The 20,743-nt window shown below is 45.8% G+C and overlaps 1 long non-coding RNA gene across 1 annotated transcript in view; it reads right to left on the minus strand.

Annotated features, from left to right (window-relative positions):
• The window catches only part of LOC142925634 (uncharacterized), a 63,792-nt gene extending 44,229 nt beyond the window's left edge, over window positions 1-19,563 (minus strand). The window contains exon 1 of the long non-coding RNA XR_012942572.1: window positions 19,126-19,563. This is a non-coding gene — a long non-coding RNA (uncharacterized LOC142925634). The remainder of the gene's footprint in view (window positions 1-19,125) is intronic.
• Between the last annotated feature and the right edge of the window lie 1,180 nt (window positions 19,564-20,743).

Consider the following 20,743-nt stretch of genomic DNA (forward strand, 5'->3'; position numbering starts at 1 on the left):
GAATGTTGTGAAATTCCCTTCCGGTGGACGTTGAGGAGTTGTGCCATACCCTGGATCGCCAGGAACAGGGGGTACAGCAAATATGGACTCCACCCGTTTCGTCTGTACGGGATAGAGCGTTGCCCCATCGCACTTGTGAGTTTTCGCCGGGCGCTCCGGTTTCCCCTATATATAAACGCATTAACTGGCCAATTAACACCTTAACATATAGAGGATCGCAGAGCTTTGGTGGAATTTGGCACCAGCTCACCACCTCTCTACTGCTTTCCCTCTTGTCTGTGGTCCATCCTCGCATCTCTGAGTCGTTCATCTCTCTTTAGGAGTGAGCAAATGCTGCTCATTGCACACGTAGAGTCCTTTGTAAAGCCAGTGCGTCAAATATAATCTCAAATTAAATATCGAACTCAGGTCACCCGGGTTCATACTGAAATGCACCGGATCCCAATTTATCAATATCTCAAAGGTGGCCGGGTGGCTTGATGGGGTAACCCTACGCCTTCGCAAAGAAGGTGGCGAGATGTTAACTCCCTCGCCTGGTATGCATGAGGTCGTGGGTTCGATCCCGATCCCGACCCCGACACGGTGAGCAGAAATTCCCCAAACCTCTGTTTTTAACGCTGTTCTGGCCTGAGAGGTCGGTATCGGGGCATAAGGGGCTTTCCACCCATCCGAATGCTATCTCCTACAGGGCCACCCAGCTGGAAAATATGAATACTGCAGTTGGGTGAGATCGTCTTAAAATATCAATTCGTTCAGTTTTGTTCTTTATTCGTAGCCAGTCGACAGCAGATAATGGAGCCAAGAAATATGCAGCTTGGTGTGCACATGTGTGTACAAAAATGCATGTACAGCCTTCTCGGCAATCCACTGCTGGATGAAGGAAACTCCACGCGGTGTCGGTCTTGGGTATTGTTTGACCATACTTCACTTACCTGGTCAATGCCGATTGATCAAGGCGGGGAGCATAGACGTAGGGGTATATAAGTTCAGTACAACAATGTCTGAACCCTCCCGGCTCAACATTGCGCGAGCTGACTGGATAACGCTTGAACAGTGCAGTAAAGATGAAGAGATAAGCATGGAGATTTTTTTTCTCGCTCACGCCACTGCCGGTGTAGAGGCCTCCACTAGAGGCCGCGTTGGCCGGACGACTTTTAAACGGTGAAAATGTGGGGAGTACCCACAGTTTAAACCCACCAAACACGACCTGCCGGTCGACTAACTGTGATTGTTCCTACAACAACAACAACCGCCATTCGCCACTAAGTGGCGGTGACATCACCACGACGCTTGTGCCAGGCCATGTGCACCTTGAGGCTACCACGTGAAGTGTCGAACGCCCGCTGGCAGGAGGTCACGGGGCAGACCCAGGTGCCCCACGGGTCGACTAACTGTGATTGTACCTACATATATACACATACACCACCCGGTGAGCAGAGGCTATGGAATTTAAGAAACATGCACCATTGTTTCAACTGCCACGCTGGAATATCGATCGTGCGACCTTTAGTTTGGCAATTCCCGTGTGCAGTGACCATTGCACCACTGGTGGCCGCGCGTGGTGTCAGCGTCACATTCGCCCCCTACCAGTGCACGCGCAGGGCAGATAACTAACTTTACATGGGGTTCCACGTGATGCACAAAAAGGCTTGTGACCTTGGGTAATAGACACATTTTTGTTTTGTAATGATTCATTCAAACAAAACAACAGCCCGTGACTCCGGGCCCCATGACCCTGTCCCAAGTGTGAGTCAATGCGCGCACATTGAGAACCACGAAAGCGTTTCTGCTCAGTCTGCAACGTCATGGGCAAGGGTCGACAAACCCGTGGCTACCAGAGTCACGTGCGGCTCTTTTTAGTCCGTGGGCCCAGGCCAAAAAAAAAATCACTTATTGGTACCACCTGAGGTGGCAAAGTCTAGTAATCATTTTTGTAATCCTTCATGTGTGTGGGGCATATTCTGATATGATCACCTTTGCGGAGTGGCAGCTTAGTTGTAGTTACCATGACTTTTATAGCCATACCCTATGACAGGCGTCCGGAACGATGAAATGGGCATTATTACTGAAAAACTACCTAGCCCAAAGCCAGTTAGGGCACAAACTGGTCTTTATTGGTTTAAATACACAATGAAAACACAGGATAATAAGGGATGCCATAGTGAGGTAATGAACTACTTGAATATGATTAACAATTACATTCGCATACACTTAGTCAAGTATACATGTAATCCCATATATATCATTAGTGATGGGTATATATGAAGGTTACATTATTTTTTATCAAGCTGTGTGTGTACTTCGATGGTGTTAACAAGGGTAACCAAGTCCAGAATCACCACACTGTGCATTAATGTATACGACTACTAGCACAGTAATACCATCATAATCACCGCCCTGTGTCACTCATCAAACTGCTCGTCTGTCTCGTCATCTGACTCCACGAGTTCAAAGTCAGGTTTTGGATCATCCTGTAGTTTTTGGTTACTGCAGGTCTGTAATCTGCACATGTCTGTGCATGTCAGTCCATTTGACAGGCACGTGCAGCTTGGCATTCTGCATGAACGCACACACTGACATGCTAGCAGTTCCAAGACCACATCTGGTGCGGGTAGGGAGCGCATCCAGTAAATGGCCAGCTTGCCATCATCGTCCGTCCATCCATACTCAGTAGGGCTTGGCACCACAGGGTTAGCCTGTGGGCAGCACTTCCAGATTGCTGCCTGATAGTTGGCTCGTTGAACATGCGTGTAGAGACAGTTCTCTACATGGTGGCAGCTGGCTGGACTCGACTTCTCCCCTCTTGGTGCAGAAGAGCTGGTGTAGCGCAGTTCGTTCACCTCACCAGTGCTGCTGTTAGCAACGTACATGCGACAGGTGAACTGCTCAATTTTCTGGAACAGCTCATCACTCACATTCCATGACTGCCCCAGTCGACTAAAAGTCTCTTGGCAGGAAATGCAACTCTCAGAGTTGCATTATCAGGTTGGATGTCTTTGTATTGACGGGCTGGATGTCCTTCTCGCTCAGTCACCGATGCTGCGACATGCTAAGCTCGTGCATTGACATGCTAATCTCTCACAATACAATAGCCACTTCCACAGCCTCAGGGAGACCATCTCTCGCCGCGCCCTCTCACCCTGAGGCTGTACCCATGTCAAGACCTTGTTTTAGTAGCTTTCTCTCTCTCACCTGAAGACGGTCGCTTGTGTTGCGTTCTAAACGTCGTGATCTATAATGTTCTATCTACGTGACTTTACCGAAAGAACCAAAGAGTATGGATTGAGGTTTTTTTTGTTTGTTTACCGAATTTGAACAAAAAAGATCTCCTCTCGTTATTTCGGTTGCCGATCCCTGGTCCATGTTCTAAGTGTGGGCGAATGCAACAGCCCCTTGGTCAATCCGCTGCTGGGCTAAAGGTCCTCCCGACGCCACACCGCTCATGAGGGTTCGTTTGACCGAATTTCACGCTGGTGAGCGTGCGGGTTTGGCGAAGGTGGATATGGGTCAGGACTGAGGACTTGTTCAGATCTCTAAAGCCACTCATGTCAACTCTAGCCGGACGTTGAACTCAGGTCACTGGGTTCATACTGCAATGCATTGGATCCCAAGGTATTCATGTTTCAGAGGTGGCTGGGTGGCTCAATGGGATAACCCTGTGGTTATTGTAATCATAATGATGATACTATACGTACCCAGAAAAGCATTACTGAGTCTTAAGACTCGTTGGTATAGAAGACAGCCCTCTAGATAATGTTTGGCTTTACATTTGGTCAGAATCTGGCGGGTATACCCACACTTTACAATGCCATACGCGACATTCAGTTACCGGGAATGCAACAAAAAACCCGATGGACATCTGTGAAAAAGAGCTTTACAGATAATCAGATTCCTGCAGTACAAATACATTTCTGATTCTGTACGGGAATAGTTTTATCCCAGCGACCCTTGTTCAAGCCAGTCACTTTAAGTGGTTCTGTGAATTCTCGTACTCACTGGGAGATCTTGCACACATGGTGATTGATGCATGGCTCTGCAAGACTTCCACATTGACACTTTGTCTCACGACGCAAATGCCAATACGGTTTAGAACAAAATAAAAATATTGGTAATAGAGGTTTTTTGGATTAGAACACGTAAATATAAATTTTGACTTAAAACTTTCGTGACTTCAGGAATTCATATTCATGGTTCTTTCGGTAAAGTCACGTAAATATAATTTAAAAAATATATAAAAGAAAAGATAAAATGTAATTTAATTATTCATAATAAACGTTGTTGGGTTAGATCGTGTTATTTATAAATGTGTCGTAACCCTCCAAAACCCGACACGGCCAATCAGCAAAAAAGTGTCACGTTGACAAAAGACAAATAGTTCACTACTTTAGCCCACCGGTGCGTTGAAGAGTGAATCCACAACATTAACATTTTTTGAGTACGACGTTTCGCTGGTAATTACATCCAGCATCATTGGGCAATTTGCCAGAATGGTGAAGCCCTCACTTGCTCCCGGTCTTAAATAGAGCAGCAGGGTGATGTCATCATTTAACTCATTCAGGTGCAGTGGTTTGAGGTGGAGAGGGGGGTATTGTAATTATATAATAGATTAGTAATCAGTTAATTATTATCATTAGTAATACGTTGTAGATTAGTGTTTAGTCGTAATGTGTGTTATTGTAATTATATGCTACGTTAGTAATCAGTTAATTAGTATGTGTTTCCCCTATAAGGAATAGTAATATGTATTATTTAAAAATACGCTTCCAGGCCGCACTAATCCTGTAGCTGTCAGAGCGATTAAAGTTATTTCTATTTCTCTCAATTTCAATGGATTCTCTAATTAGACTTTGCCAGTCATAATTAGTTTTGCACAACACTTCAACGTTATCAAAATCAATTGAGTGTCCTTGTTGGCAAGCATGTTCTGCCATTGCCGACAGTTGTGTTTGAGATAATTTAATATTTATTTGGTGTTCATTTAGTCAGCTCTGTGTACAGCAAAATGTGGACTCCACCTGTTCCGTCTGTATGGCATAGGGTGTTTCCCCCGTCGCACACGTTCGGATTTCTCCAGGTGCTCTGGTTTTTCTCTCGCATGTAAACCCTCGTTAATTTGCTGCTAACACCTTAATGTATAGAGGACAACAGAGCTCGGACAATTGTTGGCGCCGTGTGGCTGCCTTCCCGCTTGTCTGTGGTTCCTCGCGCCTCTGAGTCGCTCGCTCTCTCTCTCTCTCTACGAGAGTGAACAAATACTGTGAGGCGCATTACAAGTCGAAATTATTGTTGAAAGCAAGCCTGTGTTCCCCACATCATCTGCAAGTAATCCCCTCAATCCATTTCTGGATCAAAATACAGCAGAGGGCGCCACACACACACGCACAAACATAGACAATGGCTACGTCCTAAAAGAGTGACAATTATTGCAAATTTTATCACAAGTCAAAAGTTACAGTGTCTCGACGAACAAAGCGGGCCCTCATCTTCATTGATGGCTCGGAGCCAGTCAGTCGGAGAAACTTCACATTCCTCCGCAGTCCTGGCTCAGTTGCTCATTGAACAAGGAGATCAAAGTCCCACATGTTAACATGAGGAAAAGTCATTCCAAAAATCTTCGTCCAATATCTGTTCTACAAGAATTTTCTCGAAGAATAAATAGGTAATGCGGGAGCCGAGAGGTCCTGTGATCTCTCTCTCTCTCTTCACGGGTCATTTCTCCATTGTAACATCTGGCCATGCAGTTCCCACGAGTTCTTGGAAAGGAGTTAAAGTTCTTTGCCTTGCAGCTTACAACTCAATATATTTGGCAAAAAAAATGTAAGAGTTGGCAATATAACTCAGCTGGTAGAGCAGCAATGACTCCAATGGCCGTGAGTTACATCCCAAGAAAAGGTAAACTGAGCACACTTACGATCAACCCCCCTTAAGGGATCTGTGAATATGAGCAGTGGCAGTCCGTGGCAATAGCAAACCAAGCAAAGTTTAGGACCTCAGTAAGCTCGAGGGGACTCTAGATTTAAACAAGGGTGTGTCAGATATAATCTCAAATTCAAATCTTAATCCATATCCTTTATGTCAATAATTTAGCAGACTCCCCGTGTCACTAAATCCACTCCGACATAAATCTGTTTGCTGATGACACTGCTATGATGGTGCCTGGTAAATGCGAGGATGATCTGTATGCTAAGCTGCAACAAGACCTTGGCTTACTCCAAAATGCAAGTAAACGATTTGAAACGCGTTCTTAAGGCTGGCAGAATTGACTGTATTCTCTAGACAGTGGTCAATTACCTCCCCCCCCCATTACCAAATGATGGCCTTTAACTCTCAACAATTTTTACTTATGAAAAAATAGGAATAGGTTTTACCCTTTCTGGCAATAAGACAGGTGTTATGTTGTAAACCTTTTTCAAGGAATCAAGTCTGATACTGGCAAAAAGGTCCCAATTTTTACTTTAAGTTTAAATACTTAGGCGTCATCATCGATCACAAGCCATCATTCACTGCGTATATCGGTCACAATTGCAAAAAATATATATTAAGATAAAAAAATTGGCCTCCTGTATGTACATAGATAAACTTGACATTCAACCACGACGACGAATTGGCTCTTATTAGAGCCGCAAGAAGAAATTGGTTTCAATGTCCCAATCCGCACTCCATTTTGCCCTTGATTGCCTCCCACGGTCTGCCGATAAATATCTTCTGGACTACAACGATTCAATCCCCTCAGGTGAAATTCCCGCATCCTTATAAACTCCCCGTCCGGTTACTGCTCAAAATCCCCCCCCCCCCCACATACGAGAACCAAACTCGGTTCGAAGTCCATCTGTGTGGCGGTCCCCTGATCTCTGGAATTACCGAGTGGAAATGTTTGGGATCAAAACCTTGTAATCCTCAGATTCCCTTAGGGGCCGTCCATAAATGACGTCACGTAGCCAACCGCGCTAATCGGAGGTGCTTATGTATGCTTAAGACCCCCCCCTACACCCAAAGACCCCCCAAATGGGATGGCATCGTGACTGAATATGAGAACCAATTGATTGGTCTGCACCACTGGTTGGGAAGTCAACAAGCAAGGGTTGTCTTATGGGAGAGACTGGGCCCCACCATAGTAATGTGGAATGTCCGCCACTGCCTCAGGACCCTCGGTGAAGATGAGCACGTGATTGAGCATGATGGAAACTTCAATGTTTAAAAAAAAAAAACCGATATGAGAAATAAACACTTGTAATTTGAAAAGGAAATGAGAGAGAGAGAGAAAAGCTCACATTTGCTGCCCAGCTGGTTTCTGCAGGTTTCATTGGCTGAATGTGAGGGGTCTCACTCACAGAGGAAGTGCCGAGACATAAACAGGAATGACACCACCCAGAGGGTGCCTGCCCTGCTTAGGGATTGAAATGTCGCCCCTGGGAAACAGCTAATGCACAAATGCTATGTCTGCTTACTCAGCACTGTTTTATTATTATTAAGTAATCTGTCTGATTAATTACGATTACTGAAGGTGTAATCAAGGTGTGAATGTGCACATCTGTGATTGAGCAGTTCGCAGGCAAGGGGTTGGTGGATCACAACGAAGCGAGTCCTCCAAACCCGCTGGGCTGTGAGGTGGACAGCAGATGGCAGTGCAACCAAGTTGATTAGTGAATCCATCTTTGTGGCTGTTTGAATGTTTTCGTGTGCTCTCTCTGGCCACTTCTTGTATCCACCAAAATACTCATGCGTGGAACTGGCCAAACATCCCAATACAGGACCATCTTTAAAATAGTCTTGGGAATCAGTGATGCGCTCCTGTATAAAAGTGATTATGTTTGTATTTTAAGTAACGTAATGTAATCACATAATTGGTGTCTTCAAAGCGCCGCGATTAAATTAATTGATTACCATCATTATTATTTTCTTCAAAGTGACGTATATATAAAGTGCATTTAACCTTTAGACACGATACTCTCTACTCTAGATGAGGCACGTATATCTCCATTGGCCACCCTGAGCTAGTGGTGAACGTTCCAAGGTTTCCCATAGCGGGGACCGTTCAGCCCACGTTGAATGGACCACTTGACGTCCCACAAAGTGGTTCCTGCTTTATCGACCCAACAGGGGTAATTGGCTGACTTGACACCCCCCAGCTGGTCGAGCTCTCTAACCGCAGCACTTCCCAGGCACTTTGGTAGCTTTTTTTGTCTTTGCCCCCACCATCCGCACCTCCGATTAGCATGGTTGGCTACGTACGGTGCGGAAGAAGTTCAAGATACATGAATACGCACACGAAGATTAAAGAAATTATCTGGTAATGGTGCGGTGGCATTATTGCATGAGCACAATTAACAATAACAACTCAACACATTCGTCAACAACACAGTGGTCATAAACGAAAACACATATAATAGGCAACGTTTCGGGCAATGGCCTTTTTCATCGCACAAAGCAGTAAACACAAAAGCACATCAATATTATGTACGTGCTCTGAAGTAGGGCAGTAGCCAGAAACGTCGCCTACTATGTATATAGTCCGAAGGCCACAGTGTTATTGACAAGTTCGTTGAGTTTTTTGTGTTGTTTATTGTACTTCCATGAAGTATTTCTTCAAACGAATATACCGCATGTTAGGTGATTCAACCTCCAAAATAGCAGCACTATGATAGAGGATTGCATTGTGATTGATCAGAATTGTCTGCTGCTGTTTTCGTAATAACCCCAGGCTACTGGCACCATCACCTAATACAGTTGTTTTGGGTTAAATCGCGTAAATATAAAAAGTGTCGTTAATCCCACCACCACCCGACACAGCCAATTAGTAAGGCCCACTGAGCTATATACAGTAGCTCTTTATGGCTGTGTGGCCTTAGTAGTAACGAATTGGCATGTTCTGTTTACGTGACAAACCTTACTAATTGGCTGTGTCGGGTTGTGGCGGGTTTAACGACGCATTTATATTTACACGATCTAACCTAAAACAAACTGTATTACGGATGATATTGGTCGCGAAAGCCTACGTGTTAAACCATCAACTAACCCAAACCTTTGTTGTTGGAATCGTGTATAGATTGTTTTTGTTTTACAGATCTAAAAACGAACCATTACAAGTTATTAACAATGCGTTACATGTTGATTAAAACGAAACGAAACAATTTCATATTTTACCAAGTAAGGCCCACTGAGCTATAGAAATATTTTCCAGAAGCGACTCGGCCACGAATGATAGCTCTACGAAGTGGCGTTATCATGTGGATATTTATAGCAATATTCTAAACGCATGTCGATTCTAAACGTGTCGAGGAAAACCGGAAGACCCAGAAAATAAATCCACGCGTCAGAGTCGGGATTGAACCCACGGGCCTCCTGTATACCAGGCGAGGTATTTAACGTCTCGCCACCGTGTTGAATAACGTAGTAAGGTTTACACCCTGAAACAAAAGACGTCGGTGTTTCCCTGCTCAAACAAACAATTGGACGTCACTTGCGTCCACTGGGGTGCCGTGAGCCAGCCGTGGAAATTTCATATTTTCCCATGGCAAGGGCCAGTTCATCCATGGGCCACATTGGTGACAATGAAAGTGCACAGTTACCATGACAAAAGCGAACCGGTGCATGTGAAGTAGTGTAATGGTAATTATGCTTACATTGGTGCATATGAAGTGTGGCGAATCAACTCTGGCCCAAGGTAACGGGCGCTATTGGCGGATCCTAAAAAGAATCCAGGAAAATTACTTCTATTGTCCGCAGATAGATGCAGGCAATCGGATCATTTTTTTTTTGCCATCGCTTTTTTGGTGACTCCGCTTACCTGCGTTTAATCAGAATATCAGGATTAAAATATTCATTTACCCTGGAGGAATCCGATGAGCTATGAAGCTCTTTTTCACAATTGTCCAGTAGTATTATATCTGGCACAATACAGTCTTTTGAGTTAGGTGATGCAACAGGCATCATGCCCTGATGTTGCATTTGGCTTCCCATTTCTGATGCCACAATCCATGCACAGATTATATGAAAAGTATATAATAGTATGTATGCATATCTATTGGGACCTTTTTGCCATTATCAAGAATGATGAAAAATAAGAATAGGTTTTACCCTTTCTGCCAATAAAACAGGTGTTAAGATGTTAAAACACCAAATAGAGACCTTTTGCAAGGCATGAAGGCTACATTAACCACACATACTTGTGGCAAACGTGCGAACAAACATGCAAACAGAGCATGTTGCAAACAAACAGAATATGTTGAACTTCTTTCACACCGTACGCAGCCAACCGTGCCAATGGGAGGATGAGAGGCATTTCCTGTGCAGTACTTATCTTTTGTAATCCGATTAGTAATCACTTTCCCACACCCATGCAACGCCACCCGTGCTCTGAATTCCGGTCCCATTTTCCTTAAAAAAAAACTCTCCAAAACCTCCACTTCCCCCTTTGAAAAATCGACCAAAATGTATTCCCACAGCCCAGGATTTTAACTTGGCAAGCGATTGCCTCGTTTATCATTCAGAGCATGGCCAAGCTGTATCACTCGGGGGTTTATGTCAGAGTGTTGAAGCCTCACAAAATTACATTTCCGTGGGCACGTTGCAGATGTGATCTAAAATGCAAAGATTAAGGGGCACCACGGTGGCGAGATGTTAACTCCCTCGCCTGGTATGTAGGTGGTTGAGGGTTCGATCGCAACCCTGACGCCTGCTGTATATTTGAAGTTTGCATGTGTCTCTCCCCGTGGTCACGTGGATTTTTCTCTGGCTCCTCTGGTTTTCCCCTTCACATTTAGAAACATGCGTTTAAAGTCTTTGACTGCTATACATTTCCACATGATAAGCCACTTTGTTGAGCTATCATTTGTGGTCAGGTCGTTTCTGAAAAAAAAGCTAAATAGGCCTTACATGGTGAAATAGAAACAATAACTTTTTTTTATTTTAAGAGGCGGCAGGGTGGCTTAGAGGGCCTCGTGTCCACACGTGTAAAAGCTCTGAACCAGCACCTCTGAGATCCTGGATTCCTACCCTGCCATTTGAGACGTTCCCATGTGTAGCACGTGACAAACTCAGCCGGGACACACACATATATATGCGGATTCACTGAGCCCATTATTTCTGTGGAGGTCAATAAAATGAGTACCATTGTGTGAGAAGTCAACCGTGGTAGTCGTATTAAATAAACCAATGATTTCAGGGTCTCCACTGGTGATGAGAGCTGCCCAATGAGTGTTCGAGCGAGAAGACACGAAGGCTCGATTTTGGAACGACGCACCATGTACGGCCGGTGCTGTGTCAGAGGGATCCCACTCACGCAGTCTGAAAGGATGCCGGATTAAATCCCAACTACCGGGCCAACTCAGCCTATCATCCTTCATCATAAAATAAGCACCATTTTAAGTGACAGTGGGTGCCTTGGATTCAGGGTCTTCTCCAGGCGAGGTAAACACCGCTCTCACAATCATCGCTCTTTTGAGCAGAGAGATGTTTCGAGTTGGCTTTCGCCGTACATCATAACAAAACAATTATCTCCCCTGCCAATTCTTAAAAGCATTGTGGTGCCCCGTTCCATAGTCTTCATTCATGAACTCGTTTTCACCCTGAGCACTGCACTCCCCTCCCTCTCTCACCAACCTCCCCACCCCCCACTAACTCTACAACCTGATTCACTGGGAACACAACTTCCTTTTTGCCGATGCATCATGTTTACACACCCAATTCAACCCAACTCAACTCCGCCACTCTCACGTGAAGCTTTAGCGGATTTCATTGGCAGCAGTGGACAAAGTACCGGTCGCAGAGACGCAGCGCTGTTGTCGCCAACACTGCCTTGGGATGGGGTTGACTCAGCTCATCATCCCCAACGGGAATAAATCAAATGAGTACCACTTCGCAGTAAGAAGGGAAACAAGGTAAACTTTGCTCGCGCGAGGAGAGCACGTCTCTCTGCTCAACTAAGTGTGAATTGGAGCTGAATCTGTGTTGCTGGTACTGATGGAAATTCTGCATTCACATAGCCCCACAGTGAGACCCAATCTCTCCATAGGCTAAGCACAAGGCCACTATCCACCAAACTCACACTACGCATAACCACGACCCCATTCCACAAATTCATCCTAAGTGCATCTCTGACCTTTGCACCACTCTCTACATATCCTTCCCATTTTCTGCCTTCCTCTATGTCTGTCCCGTCACCCTCCAGTGACCCATGCCTATACATTCAATTAGTCCCCCCCCCCAGATATTCTTGAGTGCCTCGTTCCATGACTGATGAACAGGCAACATCGCACACACGCAAGACCTGCTGCGGTGGCCGTAATACGTGCTTCACTTACAGCACCGTGTCTGGCAGGCACGCACGCGTACCAAAGAGTATGGATCCTTGCAGTCACGAAAGCTTCAAATCTAGAACTGACATCAAAGACAAAAATCCCCCCTATAGCATCTAACATATTGTTGGGACAACTGCTGTTAGCGAGTAGCACCTACGAAGGCCGGCACGGCACAGGAGGGGGTGGGGTGGTCAGCACCACGCCTAACCGCCTTTGTCTTCCCAGTGGCGATGTTAACACGCCGTATATCTTTGAGCAGACTGTCGGGGCAAGTGCTGTCAGCGAGCACCAATCACGGTGACACACATTACGTGCGCATAGATTTTGTTGGGCGACACTTTATGTCAGCGAGCACCCACTTACAGCAGCGTAGCGCTTGAGAGGGCGGTGTCGCGAAACATCACGCGCCCGGCTGCCTTTGTCTCTCCATTGCCGATGATGCCGATTGCACCATTTTTTGTTAAATGTTGAATTGACAAGAGGAGGTCCGGGCCGATTTTCCCAATCCCAATGTGTACGAGTGACCGCAGCGTGTGAACGAGCCATTCGGCCACCACGTGCACGCACACTCGCGTGCACGTACACGCGCAGACATACTGCACGCACACACACACGTACACACACGTGCACAGACATACACACACGTACACACACACACGTACACACACACACGTGCACACACACAAGTGCACACGCACCGACCACACTGCCACTGACCTGGATATGCGTTTCCTTCCCTTTCTCAAATATTCAGCAAAAACCGTTACATTGTTTTATTTTAAAGGGGTGTTGTTGAGGTTTGTGGTCGTTTTTCAGCCACGGTCATATCCACTGTGAACGCTATTAAACTAAAAACTATATCGTTTAACACGCAGGCTTTCGCTACCAATATTAGCCATGATTGAGGGTTTGTTTTGGGTTGATCGCGTAAATATAAATGTGTCGTTTAATCGGCCACCACCCGACACAGCCAATTAGTAAGGGTTCTCACGTAAACAAAACCTGCTGGTTCGTTACTAGTACAGCACACCGGTTGTGTGTTGGAGAGTAAACCCACAACATTTGTAATTCGAGAACGACGTTTCGCTAGTAATTACAACTAGCATCATCAGGCGTCAAAAAACTCTATCACGGATATAAACTATATATGTTTTAGCAGGTAAAGTTCACTGAGCTATGTAGCTCGTTTTCAGAAAAGACCTGGCCCCAAATTATAGCTCCCCGAAGTGGCTTATCATAGTGCAGATGTATCCCAGCCAAACACTCTAAACGCGTTTTTTTATGTGTAGGGAAACACCAGAGGACCCGGCAGAAAAATCCATGCGACCACGGGGAGAGAGAGAGAGAACACGCAAACTCCAAATATACAGCAGCAGGCGTCAGGGTTGGGATCGAATCCACGACCTCTTGTAGACCAGGCGAGGTAGCTAACATCTCCTAGCCACCGTGATGACGATGAGAGAGAGAGACACGCAAACTCCAAATATACAGCAGCAGGCGTCAGGGTTGGGATCGAATCCACGACCTCTTGTAGACCAGGCGAGGTAGCTAACATCTCCTAGCCACCGTGATGACGATGAGAGAGAGAGAGACGCGCAAACTCCAAATATACAGCAGCAGGCGTCAGGGTTGGGATCGAATCCACGACCTCTTGTAGACCAGGCGAGGTAGTCAACATCTCTTAGCCACCGTGATGACGATGAGAGAGAGAGAGAGACACGCAAACTCCAAATATACAGCAGCAGGCGTCAGGGTTGGGATCGAATCCACGACCTCTTGTAGACCAAGCGAGGTAGCTAACATCTCCTAGCCACCGTGATGACGATGAGAGAGAGAGAGAGACACGCAAACTCCAAATATACAGCAGCAGGCGTCAGGGTTGGGATCGAATCCACGACCTCCTGTACACCAGGGGAGGTGGTCGACATCTCGTCGCCGTGGCGTTTTCGTGTGGTTCGCTCTGAAAAAAGACTTGTGCTGATGTGGCTCAATGGTTCAAGGAGGGAATAACGCTTCAAGATTTGAAGCTTTCGTGACTGCAAGGATCCATACTCTTTGGTTCTATTCGGTAAAGTCACGTAGGTAAAAAATAAACAAAAAGGGGCCATGGGACAGCGTTGGCCCCTTCACCTGATGAAGGCCACTTGTGTTGTGGCCGAAACGTCGTGATGTTTTGTTTATTTTTTTTACCTACGTGACTTTACCGAATCGAACCAAAGAGTAGGGAATAACGCCTTTGTTGAATTTGCTTAGCCATCACCACATCGAGTTTCTGGGTTAAAAAAACCAGGTAGTCACCTGGACCAAATCGCACTTCGTGTGCACTCATTCCCGTGAGTCCCCATGAGTTAAGTTGAGTTGAACGAATAAATAAAGATTCTGATTCTAATTCCGAGGCCCTGTTTAGGACACGAATGGGCTGCGATCGGTGCTTGCCAGATGTTGCAGGCGTGGGATGGTGCAAAGTGGCCAGCAGATGGCAGCGCTGAATGTTCCACCACCTGTGTGGGTGTGTGTGTGGGGGATTTTTTTTATGTCCTCCAGTTTCCTCCCGCACGATGCTACTCACGAATGGAATTAACCAAACATCCTAACGCAGGACCTTCCTGAAAAAAAAACAGTTTTGAGGCTAAGTGAAGCTTTCTTTGGGTAAATATTCGGCTATTATTGGCTTTTGTTAATAAACTCAAGGGTAGCGGGTTCATGGTCTCCACCTGGTCACTAACGACTCCACAACTAAACAATTACATTCGGCTATTCACTTACTTTGGCAATGGTCCAGCTACGTGAGCTAAGATATGTAAATAGATGTATTAGGTGATTGGTAGGTGGCAAATCACTCTTCACAAAGTACAACAGATTGCCATTTAGTGTTGGGTTAGAGACGCCTGTTAAATGATGATGATAATACAGTAATGTAATGCAGTAAAACTCTTCCTATCCGCGATGGCCACGTTCTTGAAAACGCTCGCGAATGCAAATTTCGCGAATGCAGAAACCTTTTTATTCCAATGGGGAAAAATGGGGTTACGTTCCTGGTACGAGTGAACATAGTACGGGAAATGGTAAATGTTTAATAACAATAACTACAACAATGTGTGTTTTTTATTACTTTGGTGATGATGATGATTTGAGATTATGGAGGCGGTGGTGATGGTGAGGAATTCAGGAGGATGACTCCTCGGGGGAGATTCAGGTGATAACAACGCGGCAGAGTTATAATTTTGACACTCTGATGACGGTCGCCTTCTTTATAATGGACCTCACAGTCGACTCGCTTATACCAAAATGTATAGTGCACAATCTTTCTTTTGAGGGCGAAACATTTCCCGTAGTTGTCGCTAAATCCACTGCTAATCAGGGTGGTTGTGACCATGTACACACACAACACCGTGGGGCCTGATTACAAAAATATACATGACATTTAAAAAAATATTTCCTGATGAACAGTTTTAAACGATGACTTAATTATAGTACCGGTCAACTGATCGTCAGAAAACATTAAAAAAAAGTTGTAATTCTCGTCAGGCCCCATGGGATTAAGTGCATTCTCCAATCCTTTACTAACGATAGCTCTCTGTCCTCTCTACGCACTACGGAGAAGGCCAATCGCCCAAAACGTTGCCGATTAAACACAGCATCTACTTTTTTTCTGTTCAGGCCACAGTGTTATTGACGATACGTGTTTAGTTCTTGTTGTGTCTGTGCACAACCTTGAAAATCTAGATTGAAAACTCATTTCTATATAGCTGCGTGTTGCATCTTGATTTGAAGCTTTCGTGACAGCAGGAATTACAAACTCTTTGGTTCTTTCGGGAAAGTCACGTAGTTAGAAAAAATAATAATAGATCACGACGTTTCGATCGCAACATAAGCAATCGTCATCAGGTGGGACAGCCACAGCAAGAAAACTGCTATTGTTTTAGCTGCTTGTTGTGTTTCGTTTCTTTTCCTTCCCCCACACCTCTGGCTAGCGCGGTTGGATGCGTACGGTGCGAAAGAAGTTCAACACAAATGCATGCCGCTGCCAAGACAACAACAGCAGCAGCAGCACCAAATAATTGACACAATCGGGCCGGCGTCCACTGAGCGTTTGCATGAACCAAATCTTCCACCCAAATGATGCCTTACGGACAACCGTGGACATCGCGAACGTCCTCCGGACATTGCCGTTCGGTCAGCGGCATGCACACAAGAGGGCGCTGCTTTACACAACTCGGGACAATCACACACACACACGCGCGCCGGTTCAATTACAGGTCCCTGCAGGGTGGGCTGGTAGGACAAGTCTCTGCACTGTCTATTGCTGATTTTACACCCAACAGCACGAGATTTCACTTCGTTAAAGTATTGAGAAAGGGGACGGACGGACGGACGCATTAATCTATTGCAGGCTGGTACACTCAGTTTACAACTTCGTTCCTACCAGTAAAAGGCTTTCATAAAAAGACAAAGGTTCCCATGCTGGGGCAAGTACTGTTAGAGAGCACCTATGATGGCCGGGCAGGCACACGAGGAGGTGGGTGGCCAGCACCACGCCCGGCCGCCTTTGTCTCCCTCGTGGCGATGTTTTTACACATCGCACCAGATACTCGTTTGAGGTTTGAGTCGACCCAGGACCGGTGCAGATAATCGTCACTGGGTGTTGGCCGCTCCCCCCCTACATGTGAACACACATGTTCTCACACACAGATTGTACGTTGCATACACACATATAATGAATGTATCCTTGTATATTGTTGTGGCGAGCGTTGTTCGTAAGCAGAGCACACGAGTTAGGTGGCAGAGCAAAGCACCACCCAACACAAATCAGAGACACCGTACATTGACAATGAAGCAAAGTTAACGGGCTTGAGCAGGAGCGGACTTTGCTGGACCGGATGATGGCCGATGGACAAGACTGGTGACAGAATAGCAGCCAAAGGAGGGAACACAGCAAAGGGGATTAGCACCGTGGAGATGGATAGATGCAATCAGTTCATGTGAACGAGCGGGGTGTAAGTGTGTATGTAAAGCGTCTTTCGCACCGTACATAGTCAACCGTGGCTGATCGCAGGTACGGGGGAAGGACAACAAACTAAAGACAAAACGCAGCTCGAAAGAAATGGGTTTCAATCGAGATGATTTAAAAGTTCCCATAGCCCCAGGTTGGATGTCAGCAGCACTGGAACTTGAGGGATGGCGACGGTGTTGGGGTAGGCCTTCATCCAGCAGTGGATAGACACTGGATGATAATGATGATGACACGGAGGCTGAGTTGACATGTGAGATGTCCACGCCAGGTTCTGATGCCAATTCACATTGGAATCGAATGTAGGTCACGGACATCGCGTGGATTTGCCGCAAGGCACTATGCTGTTGTTCCTAATACGTACCGCATGCAATGTACAAGGATAAAGATCCCCCCGTGTAGCCTTTAACAGGCTGTTGGGACAATTGTTGTTTGCGAGCACCTATGAAAGTCGGCACGGCACAGGAGGGGGTGGGTGGCCAGAACCACGCCCGGCCACCTTTGTCTCCCCAGTGGAGATGTTTACACGCCGCACCATGTACTAATTTGAAGCCGAGTCTACCTAGGGGAGGCCCACGACCGGTTCAGATAATCATCGCTGGGTGTTTTGTTGGCCGTGGGCCTGGATTCGAACTCGTTCGTAGTGCGAGCCGCTAACCACTACCCCACACAGCGTAAAGACACACACATACAGACACACACATACACACACACACATACACACACACATACACACACACTCACACACACACACTCTCTCACACACACCCATAGGCGTGCACACGCAAATCCATGCCCACTGTGATGACATTGTGGCTCGCCAAAGAATGGAAGGAAGCGAGTGGTTAAGTCTCACTTTGTTTTAAGGACGTCGCGCACACAATGGAAGAAGAAGAAGAGAGGGCACCGCATCACAGCTTGCTCGCGCCTCGGAACAACCGAGGGCCGTGGGAAGAGCGTGGCTTCAGCGGCTGTGGCGGAAGATCGCCCCTCCCCCCCCCCCCCCCCAAAAAAAGTAATAACTTCAAAGCAATTAAGATCATCAAACGGCATCAACAATAAAAGCGACGACAACAACAACAAAAACCCATCCAGTATTTTTTTTTTTAAATACAAATAGCTTGCCTGGCATGAGGCTATGAGACTCATTAATGATGTTCAAGCCGTGGTGATGATATTTTTGAGTGGTCTTCCGTAAATATCCAAGTAAACAATGAAACGTTGGGCCAACGTTGGGCCAACGAATTGCAACCACTGGCCCAACGTTGGGCCAATGTTGGCATGTTAACCGGGTAAAGTTTACCGGGTGAATTGCTCATAAGTAGGGCAACCTTTGTAAACTGCAGGGTCAGTGGTGTGGTTTGTATTTTTAATAAGTCAGTCTCTATTAATGAAATGGTGTCGTTTCTCCTGGCACGTTGTGCTTTTACCTGTTATTGTGCGATTGCATTTGGCGTCCGTGGAGTTCTGCATATGTCGTGATACGAGAGTGGTAAATACAGACACGGTTTTGTGTTTTAGTTCAGTAGGTAAATGCGCCACCTTAATTGGGCATATGCAGAGACTGACAAATACAATTTTCTCTTTTCATAAATATAAAAAAACAACATACAAGGTTCCACGGATCAATCCCTGACCAGGGCTGTCAATTCACAGTCTCCTGAGTGTAAGTTCCAGGTGACAATTCAAGAGATCAGTACCAAATTTTGATTGAAAGCTTTCGTGACTGCAGGGATTCATATTATTGGTTCTTTCGGTAAAGCCACGTAGAAGGCAACCAACAAAACAACAAAAATATATAAAAATAACCGCCACTTTTTTCAAATTTTCTCGCTGTGGTCTTCGCACCTGATGATGATTGCTTGTGTTGCAGTCGAAACGTCGTGAGAATTTTGTTGTTTTATATTCTTGTTGTTTTGTTGTTTCCCTTCTATGTGGCTTTACCGAAAGAACCAAGAATATAGATCAGTACCAGTTTAATTTACCCGGGTGGTCTTCACACCGATAATTAAATACACAGAGGCAGTTTCGACTTGAGTAACACGTTTTAACCAGGTTGGGACTATTCCCACGTCTACACCTACACCTACCTACATCTACAACTTGAATCTTGAGTGGGAAGCGTTGAACTTTGACACGGGGTCTCAGTGGTGCAAGCATATGTACATAGTCTTCTATCAACTGTAGCGCACCCCTAACCTCTCGGCGTTTGCCAGTATGGTTCTGATTTTAAGTGCTTAATGTTGCCCTCCCCCCCCCCCCCCCCCCCATTTTCTCTAGGGCATTGCATGGGCATTGCTGATGGATGTGAGAGAGTTTGGATGGTAAAAAAAAGTGGCTGGGAATAATTCATAGAACCGTTTTTGCCAAAAGTAACTTGGCATGAATATAATTTAAGAAAATGTATTTACAGCAATTCACTATTTTTTTTTATTGCCATTTTTAGGGTCATTGCGGATGACTCAGATACAAAAATACCCTTGGACATCCGAAAACAAGCAATTTTTTGTTTAAATATCGAGGCAGCAAATTCCATGACATTTCTACACCATGGGCACGATTCACATCCTGCTGGTAAGACCATATACGGCTGGTTTTGGTGGATTAGCAGCTAACATGCATTTCTTTTCTCTTCTGGCAATTCCTACCAGAAACCACCACCCCCCATCACCCAGACTCCCATGGGCTGGAAATCAACTGCCGGTGCTGTCACCGCCTCGGTTTGCTCGAGTGGGCGTGGATCGGACGATCTGTGGGTAGAGCCAACGCGAGCTTGCGTGCACCCAATACTCGGATATCTCTAGACCAGTGGTTCTTCAACTTTATTGCAGCCTTGCAATCGTAAAAAACAAATGTATGATGTCAATAAATACATCGGGTTTGAGGAAACAAAGTAGTTGTACTTACGTGACAATGCTTCATTTGCGTTTTCGATGATTTACCTTAAAAATAAAATCTGGCCATGTCTCGCACCCTCAGAAAGTGCATCTCGCAACCCCAGGGGGTGCGTGCACCCCATGTTAAGAACCACTGTTCCATACGATGAGAAATCCCATTATAACAGAACAAAACAGGACAGGCAGGAAAACCACAGGTTTCAAACAACACCCAGAAAACGTGTTCAAAATAAATCTATAATCGTTCAACCTTTGTGCATTATTGCGAAAAAAAAAAAAACCCTCGACCGGTGCAACAAAAAACAGTTTTGCACACCCGATGAATTAACAATCGCGCTGTCACCACTGCGCACATGCGTGGTGGAAAGATCCCGCCGGCTCCGATTTGGTGGAGTTTTGCAGCAGAGCGTGACGATGGGGTGAGGGCGGGGTCGTAAGAGTTTTGGCGCATGCACCGTGGCCGATACAGCCACCCCTGCCATCTCAACCGACTGGCATGGCAATGAGGGGGTCACCTGTAGGAGGCAGCAGTAGCT

The sequence above is a fragment of the Petromyzon marinus genome, chromosome 22, assembly GCF_048934315.1.
Source record: "Petromyzon marinus isolate PM22_M1 ecotype Great Lakes invasive population chromosome 22, UKy_Petmar_22M1.pri1.0, whole genome shotgun sequence".
Classification (NCBI taxonomy): domain Eukaryota; kingdom Metazoa; phylum Chordata; class Hyperoartia; order Petromyzontiformes; family Petromyzontidae; genus Petromyzon; species Petromyzon marinus.